Genomic DNA, 9291 nt, shown 5'->3' with positions numbered 1-9291 from the left:
AAGTTGGAATGGCTTGCAAAACTCATCAGGATTCAGGATGACATCACTGACAATGGACAAATAGTAGAAGCACTTAAACAAGGAGCACCACCATTCTACATCAAGATAGTATCAGACATCAGGATGAATATCCCAAAGAGATATGACACTTGAAAGGAATGGATTATTGAGATGTACAAGGAGAGACAGCAACAGAAGGTGGAGCAATCCAACCTGCAGGAATACTGTAAACCAAACCAACCACAACTCTCAAAGCCTGATAATCAGACCAGCACCAAAGCCAATATCTCATCAACCAATGCCCCCTTCATATGGGATCCAGAAGACCAGGACTAAAACAACATACACCAGAAGCAGAAAGCCAATGGATATAGATCAGCTAAAGAAAGAGAGGAAATGCTTCAATTGCAGACAGAAGGGACACATGTCACAGGACTGCCCAAAGAAGAAATGAATCCATGAAGACATATGAGCCCAGATTGCTGAGCTCCAGAAGAAAGAGGAAGAGCTTGGCAAAGACACAAAGATAAAAGAGATAAAAGATGGGGCTGACTAGTGAGTGATTCTACCAGGATGGCCAAAGAACAGAACAGTGTGTGTACAGTAGCTGTGGGATGGACTAATAGTGCCTCTGTAGATACCAATATATCTAACTTATATGAGCATCTGAATATACTCCAATCATTGCCCACTACTATTACACACACACTTAAGGAATTGCCAAACCAACAGACTCAACTGCTCATGGGCTGAACAGAGAGAGAGACTCCCAATCATTGGCTCAAACCATTCAACACTGAATGGACATGAAGGGCCATCAAAAATGCTACAATGGAAGAAGTAGTGAAGGCAGTACTTAAAAACTGAGTACACAAGATCTATCCTAAAAAAGTCATAAATGAAATGGTTGAAAGGATGAGGAAGACAGAATAGTATTAAGCCTTAGAATGGCTTGATGAACTCCAGAGACCCTGAAGGTATGTCTATCAGGCCAAGACCCTGGAATGAGACCTGACAACAAAGGCTCAAATCAAAACTCTCATCAACTGAACCACACATATGGTGACAGCCTTGATCAATAGTGGCTGTATAGGAAGCTCTATTAATTGAGCTTTCATTGACAAACACCAACTCTTCAGACAAGCAATGGCTGCCCCTATACCTATGTATAATGTGAATAGCACCAAGAACTAAGCTGGCTCAATAACCAAGTTCACTGAACTCTGGTTAACTATTGGTGATCACTTCAAATGAATTGATTTGGTGGTAACAGAACTAGAAACAAAAGAAATATTCCTAGGCCATGATTGGCTAATATGTCACAATCCATTGATCAATTGAAAAACCAGATAAATCATGTTTGTATGATACTATTGTCAAAAAATCCCTTTCGAACTACTGGATGAGAATCCAGAAGACTGATGAGATGAGGAGATAAAGGACAGAGAGACTATTCTTGCTATAGACATGCAGCAAGCACTATGCATCTGAGCAATACATCATGCTAACAACCTTGCCACTAAAGCCAATGCAGAAAAGAAAGAGAAGACATTCAAAGAAATGGTCCCTGAATAGGCCCACAATTACCAGGATCTGTTCAGGAAAGAGAGTTTCAATGAATTACCAGAACCAAAGCCTTGGGATCACATGATCAAATTGATCCTAAATGCCAATACTAATCTAGATTGCAAAACAGACCCCTTTGGCAATCTGAAACAATAAGAACTTAACAAGTTCCTGGATGAGAATCTCTCCAGCACAGATCAGACTCTCTAAATCCTCTATGGCTTTTTCTTTCTTCTTTGTCAAGAAGAAGGATGGAAAACTCTGGCCAGTCTAAGACTGCTGAAAGCTAAATAAGATGACCATCAAGAACCACTATCTATTACCACTGATCTCTAAGCTGATGGATAAGCTATGAGGGGCATAGTGCCATATCAAGCTAGACATTTGCTGGGAGTACAACAATGTGCATATCAAGGAGGGTGATGAATGGAAGGCAGCATTCCAGACAAAGTGGAGATTATTTGAACCAACAGTGATGTTCTTTGGACTCACAAATTTGCCCACAACTTTCCAATGGATGATGAACAACATCTTCAAAGATCTCATTGCCACTGAAAAAGTCACCATCTATTTAGATGACATCTTTATCATGACTAAGGATCAAAATGAACACCAGTGCCTAGTCCAGCAGGTACTTGAACTAATGAAAAAGCATAAACTCTTTCTCAAGGCAGAGAAATACTAGTTCAAGGTGCTGGAAATAGAGTATCTCAGGGTAATCATTAGTGAGGGGAGCATATGCATGGACCTGGTAAAAGTGGCCAGAGTAATGGAGTGGCCAGTGCCTATGAAAAAGAAGGAGTTACAATCCTTCTTAGGCTTCATGAACTTCTATCAGAGATTTATTCAGGATTACAGCAAAATCATCTGACCAATGATGCAACTGACAAAGAATGCCCCATGGAGCTGGAGACTCTCAACAATGAGCATTTGATGACTTAAAGCAATGACTCACCAAGAATGTAATCCTCACTATCCCAACTCAAGAAGGGAAGTTCAAGGTTAAAGCTGACTCAAGTGAAGAAGCAATCAGCACTGTACTGTCTCAGAAAGAAGACAAGAGATGGTGACCAGTAGCCTTCCTCTCAAAGGCCCTGACTGTAACCAAATGAAACTACAAGATCTATGACAAGAGTTACTCACAATAATGCTTGCTCTAGAAGAATAGCATTATTATCTGATTGAAACAGTTTAGATCTTCAAAGTTTGAATGGATCACCAAAATCTCAGATATTTCTGTTCACCTCAAAAACTCAATTGATGACAGGCATGATGGGTGACTGAGCTCTCTCAATATGAATACATATTACATCATAAGGCTGAGATGGCTAACAAGAAAGCCAATCTTCTTAGCTGATATGCAGACCATAATCAGAGAGGAGAGGATAATGAAGGAGTGGTATTATTAAAACCTGAACACTTCAGAGCAATGATAATGCTATCAGAGGAGGAGATCTATAAATAGATCAAGAGCATGACCAGGGACAACAGTAAATAAGACCAACAAGTGGCCTCATCCCTTAATCATGAGCAAGGAATAATGAAGGAAGAAGAGTTAATCTATTATAATGGATAAATCTACATCTCCCAGGATCAACAACTTTATGGTGAAATTATCACCATGTGCTACAACCATGTGACTGTGAGCCATCTAGGAATCACCAAAACCAAGGAGCTAGTACTTCAGGAGTACTGGTGGCCAAAATTGGGCCAAGATATCAAGCACTATATGAAGGAATGTGAAACATGCTAATGAGAGAAATCAATAATGCAATGATGTACTGCCCCACTCCACCCTAATGAGGTCTCACAAACACTGTAGACACATATCTCTGTCAACAGGATTACTAGATTACCAGACTGCAATAGCTATGATACCATACTCATCATTGTTGATTGTTTCTCTAAGGTGATCATCTCAGTCACATGCTTAATGGAACTAACATTGGAAGGATGGAGCAAAATACTCTGCAATGAGGTGTACACCAAATATGGCATGCCCCAAGTTGTAATCTCTGACTGAAGACTACAATTCATTTCAAAGTTCCTTAATGACTTGTATCACCTGCTCAACATCTGGCAAAATGCCTCCACAGCTTATCACCCTCAAACTGATAGAGAAACAGAGAGGGCCAATCAGGGAATTGAAAAATATCTCCAATTGTTTATCAACTATTGACAGGACAATTAGATCAAATGGCTGACTCTTGCTACTTTTCAACATAATAACTACATACACTCAGCAACCAGGAAAACACCTTTTTTTATCAATTATGGCTATCATCCTAACATCTCTCATACCAAATGCACTCACACCTCCACCCCTGCATCATCTGACTTTACACATACTATGACCCAAATTCATGAAGAAACATGCACTGCTCTCAAAAAGACAGCCTCCTCTATGAAACAATAGTATGACAAACACTGTGCTCCTGCTCATCACTACAATGTTGCTGATAAGGTTTGGTTAGACACAATCAACCTTCACCTCCCTCACCTGAAGCAGAAACTCACTGACAAATAAATGGGGCCCTTCCTCATAATCACTACAGTTGGTACCTCTGCATACAAACTTCATCACTCAGCTGCCTGGAAAATTCACAATGTCTTTAATAAAACACTTCTTTCACTATAAATCACACCTGTATTCTCAAATCAAGAATGGCTGCCTCCTTCAGACTCTGAACTTGTCAATGATAAAGAACATTATGAAATTGAGCAAGTCCTAAATCACCATCTTTGCAAAATCCATGCAAGAGAGGAGAGGAATGATGATTACAATTGATTATTTGATTAGCTGAAAGGGCTATAGCCCAGAATCTAACTAGTGGATCAACAAAAAATGAATGAATGCTGACAATGCAATACATGATTATGAATTATCCCTAAATTAAGCTATCAGAACAATAGTCTTAAGGAGGGGATAATGTTACAATTTTTCTATCTTTCTTTTGATTTAACCCCTATTTATGCTTAGTTGGAATGCTTAGACAAGTGCTTAGAACCATAGGACAGGCTTAGTCATCACAACAAGCTGAGTCCATCATTATCTTTCAATACAATGACAACTCTTGATGATGCACAATAATTCTTTTGTAGATAATAGCAATGCCTGAGGACAATGGGCATAAAGATCTAGACAAACACAATAAATAGCATTATATTTATCTCAATGAATGAGTAGTATATAAATAGGCTAGCTCTCACTTTATAATCCCAGCTTTGAGCTAAAGTTTATTCTATACCACTTCACTCTCAAGCCAATTTGCAAAGGCCTTAAAGCACTTAGTCAACAGACACATATAAGTGGACTCTGATATGACTGTATGAATATGATACAGTGTCAGTTTACCACATGCTCTGATCACATGTGACTTGGGTCTAACACAATAGATCAAACTGGATAGCATTTGAAGAGAAGCTCACCACCAACTTCCTGGACAAGAGTCTTAGCCAGCACCTCTGAGAAACAGCTCACATACTTCTGCACTCTGTCAAGCACAAGAAAAACTTCTACCAGTCCTCTAATACTGTATTTTCACATCCACTCTCAGATGATGACCTAAAAAAGCTAGAGGATAAACTGGAGGAATATAAGCAGAAAGAGACAAAGATGTGTAATATCATTTATGAAGCCATTTCTGATTCTATCTTCAATGAGATTAAAGATGAGGCAACAGCTGCTCTCATCTGGAAGAAGCTCATCACTGTCATAACTGGCAAGAGCAATCTTGTGTAAGAGCATCTCCTTACTCAGCTTGGAAATATGGTATGCCCTGATGAAGGCAATATGTATGAACATCTTGCCAAAATAAAAATCCTCTGTGAATGAATTGAAGAGATGGGTCTGAAGATTGAAGGTAATCAGTACACTTCAATGATCTAAAAATCACTTCCACCTTCCTATGATCATACTCATTGCATTCTCTCCACTGCCAGCAAGTTTACTGGAAAGACTCTGACATCAGACATCCTAGTTGCAGCTCTGCATAAAGAATAAGATGAGGAGATTGCATTAAAGGCCACTGCTAAAAAAATAGTGATGTCTGCTCAATGATAGAGCAAAGAAAAGGGCCAGAGGTCTGGAGGAAAATCAAAGAAAAGATCTGATTGATCTCATCTCAAATGCACAAAACCAGTATGTGATAAAACTGGCCATCTTATTGCAGATTGTTGGTGCAAAGGTAGTGGAAAGGCAGAACAAGGCTAAGAGAAAGGAAAAGACAAAGGAGTCAGCATCTGCAGCTATTGATGAAAGTGACAATGAACATGCTATCACTGTCATAGCTGATGACAATGATCACAAGAATGTGACATTGATATGCACATCTGATTACAGAGCTGAGAGTGATACTCATGCAGCAAAAGGAGAGAATGTCATGGTATTAGCAGATTGTGAAGCATCAAAAACATACTCACCTGAACATCAGAGATTCAAAAACTACACCAAAATTAAACTGAAGCCCATCAAAGCTGCAAATGGCCAAGTTTTCTATGCAATAGGAAAAGAGAATCTTCAACTACCATTTTTCATGAGAAAGGGATAGAAATCCACCATCACAAGTTTTTGAAATGCATATCATGCACTGAAAATAACCTACACTCTCATATCACTCTCACAAGTCAGTCACACTGGATTTCTCATCTATATCAAAAGAATTGAGCTTAATCTTGACTCTAAATCAGAATTTTGTGAGATCTGTGTAAAGATCAAAGCAAAGTGCAAGCTATTCCCAAAACAAGGCCAGTATGAATATGTCAAAAATAGTGGTGACAAGATTGTTAGAGATCTGATAGGCCTGATATCTATAGTATCACTAGGGAGAGCCTGCTATTTCTGCACATTTCATAACCTACACATCTATGAATCAAAATCTGAATATCTATCAAAGAAATCAGGTATCTTTGGATCATATAAATATTACAAGATATGGATTAAGGTCCAGCAAGGCATAGAGGCTATCAAAATCTTTGATACAGATTAAAGAGGAGAATTCACTAGTGAAGAGTTTGGTCAGCACTTTAAATCAAGGAAAACTGTTTGACACCTTAATGTACATGATTCTCCACAGTTGAATGAGATTGCTGAACATTCAAATGGCTATCTGATGGACATGACTAGAGCTTTCTTAATCAGTTCAGGGTTACCAAAGTATCTCTGGGCTGAAGCTCACCAGCATGCCAAATAGATCTACAACTGCACCTCAACAAAAGCAATACCATCAGAGAAAACTCCATTTGAGATAGCAACTGACAAGAAGCCTAACATCTCAGATCTTTGCCTATGGGGATATCAATGCTGGATCTGAGTAAAGGCACCAGAGAAGCTTGAGGAGCATACTATTGAAACTCATTTTGTGAGTATTGATACTGAAATCAAAGGCTGGAGAGTTTACTGGTCCAAAAAGCGAAAAGTCAGCATTGAATATGATATATACTTCAACAAGAATGATCTGACTCCTGAACCATTCATAGTCAAGGGAGAGGATGAAGATACCAACCTTATTCTCCCAAAGTCATCAACTGCTTCTAAACCCTTTGAAAATCTGCCAGACAAACCACTCACAGAAACTCATTCAGAGCATCCCAAATCTCCACTCATAGACATAGAGTCTGATCCTATCTCTCAACCCAGCTACCCTAAGCAATCTGCAGCCTTGAAACCTGATCAACTTCCACCTCCAGACTTGTGCAAACATCCCACCACAGCTAGAATTGCAGCAACAACACTTGAAGACAAGTCAGATGATGATGATGATGATGATGAACCAGACAGCTACTTACCAGTCAACTATGCTATGATGGTGGAGAAAGAGGTACTGAGTAGTTCTGATGAAAGAAAATAGCATGAGTCAATGCTCACAGAGATAAGGCAGTACAAAAAAAAGAAAGCATAGGAGGTGATGAAAAGAGAAGATGTTTCTATAGACACAAATATCATGAGTACAAGATTTGTTTATTAGGTCAAACAAAATGAAACTTACAAGCCCAAAAAGACTAAGTCCTGTTTTGTAGTCCAAGAATTCTCTCAGATCTAAGGCATTGACTACTTCAACACCTATGCTCCAGTTGTCTGTCTTCCCACTCTCTGCATCCTACTCTCTATGGCTGCCTCTCAAAATGCAATCATAGACCAAGCCAATATCAGAAATGTGTATCTGCATACTGACATCATCAAGAAAATCTATATCAAGTTCTCAAACAGATATGAAGAATTCTTCACAATTCTGGAACACCTCAAAGGTCAGAAGATTTGTGCCAAGCTGTACAAATATCTGTATAGCACAAAACAAGCAGGATGAGGCTGGTACCAGACTCTGAAGGCAACAATGATCTCTCTAGAATTCATTGTTAGCAATGCAGATGAGGCTGTTTTCTACTGGATCAAATCAGAGACCAAATATACTATCATCACAGTTGCCACAGATGATTTCATCATCATTGCAGACTCCTAAAATCAATCAGACTAATTCAAATGAGAAATAGGCTCACATTTTGAGCTAGTTGATCTTGGATCTATACATTGGCTCTTGGGGATGTATATCACTTGAGACTGGGAAAAGTGCACCATCAGCATTGGACAGCCAGCCTACATTGACCAGATCATAAAATGATTCAGAGTTCAGAACATAGCACTATTTGTGATGCTAATAGAAATGAATCTTGATCTAAATCTGAATTCACCTTCTATATCCATGGAATCTGTTATGCCACATGAAAAAGCACTCTATCATGAGCTGCTAAAGTCCCTCATATATGTCACAGTTGGATCTCACCCTAAAATCAGCTATCCAGTATCAGCATTATCACAATTTGTGGAAGACCTATGTTCAACTCACCAAAAAGCCAGGTTTTGAGTCCTCTATTATCTCAAGAGTACACACAATCAATGTATCATAATTGGTGGTTCTGGCATCAGTTCTAAGGGCTATTGTGATAAAGTGGTTTTGCATACATGCAAGATGAAAATGGTCACAGCAGAGTGTTATTCACTGATCACAATCACACCAACATACACACAACACTTTTTAGTTCATTAGGGCGATTATAATGTGATAGAGTATCTGTAGCAAGCACAATTGTCTTCTCAAATAATTCCACTATGCACAAATAGCAATTGTGCATATACAACTGTCTCAGATCTCTCTAAGTCTCAAAGCTTTTTGTTTTATCAAAACAAGAGGTGCCAATAAATGTTGCTGGGCCTTAAGGCAAAGAGTACTATAGCTCAATACAATACATTGAAACACTCTCATAAAACTCTCAAAATGGTTTCTAAGCACAGTTCAGATCAATCTCAAATCTCTAAACATACACTACACAACTCAAAGCTTTGCACTCTAAGCAGAAACCAATCACAAATATGTCCACAAGTGCCAAAGGATTCAAACCTCTGTGCATGAGTTTTCAAACTGATCATAAACCCACAGGATTCAAACCTATGTGATCCAGAGACACAAAACACAATAAAACACTGTCCAACAGACCCAAAGGGTTTGAACCTCTGCTGATCTGTGGAAATATCACAAATAACCCTGTCTATAGGTCAAAGAGTTTAAACCTCTGCCAACCTGTGGAAATAACTAAAAAGTCCACATTAATCAAGCCAAAGAGTTCAAACCTCTGCCACCTGTAGTGCTGCACATCACAAATACCTCAAAAACTCAAGATAGTGTCTTTCAGACACTGCTCTCTTATTCTCAGGCTAGGGCACAATTCAAA

This window comes from Guyanagaster necrorhizus (genome assembly GCF_019112545.1).
Source record: "Guyanagaster necrorhizus MCA 3950 unplaced genomic scaffold BT62scaffold_23, whole genome shotgun sequence".
Classification (NCBI taxonomy): Eukaryota; Fungi; Basidiomycota; class Agaricomycetes; order Agaricales; family Physalacriaceae; genus Guyanagaster; species Guyanagaster necrorhizus.
The sequence above is the reverse complement of the archived record's forward strand: the minus strand, read 5'-3'. Positions refer to the sequence as shown.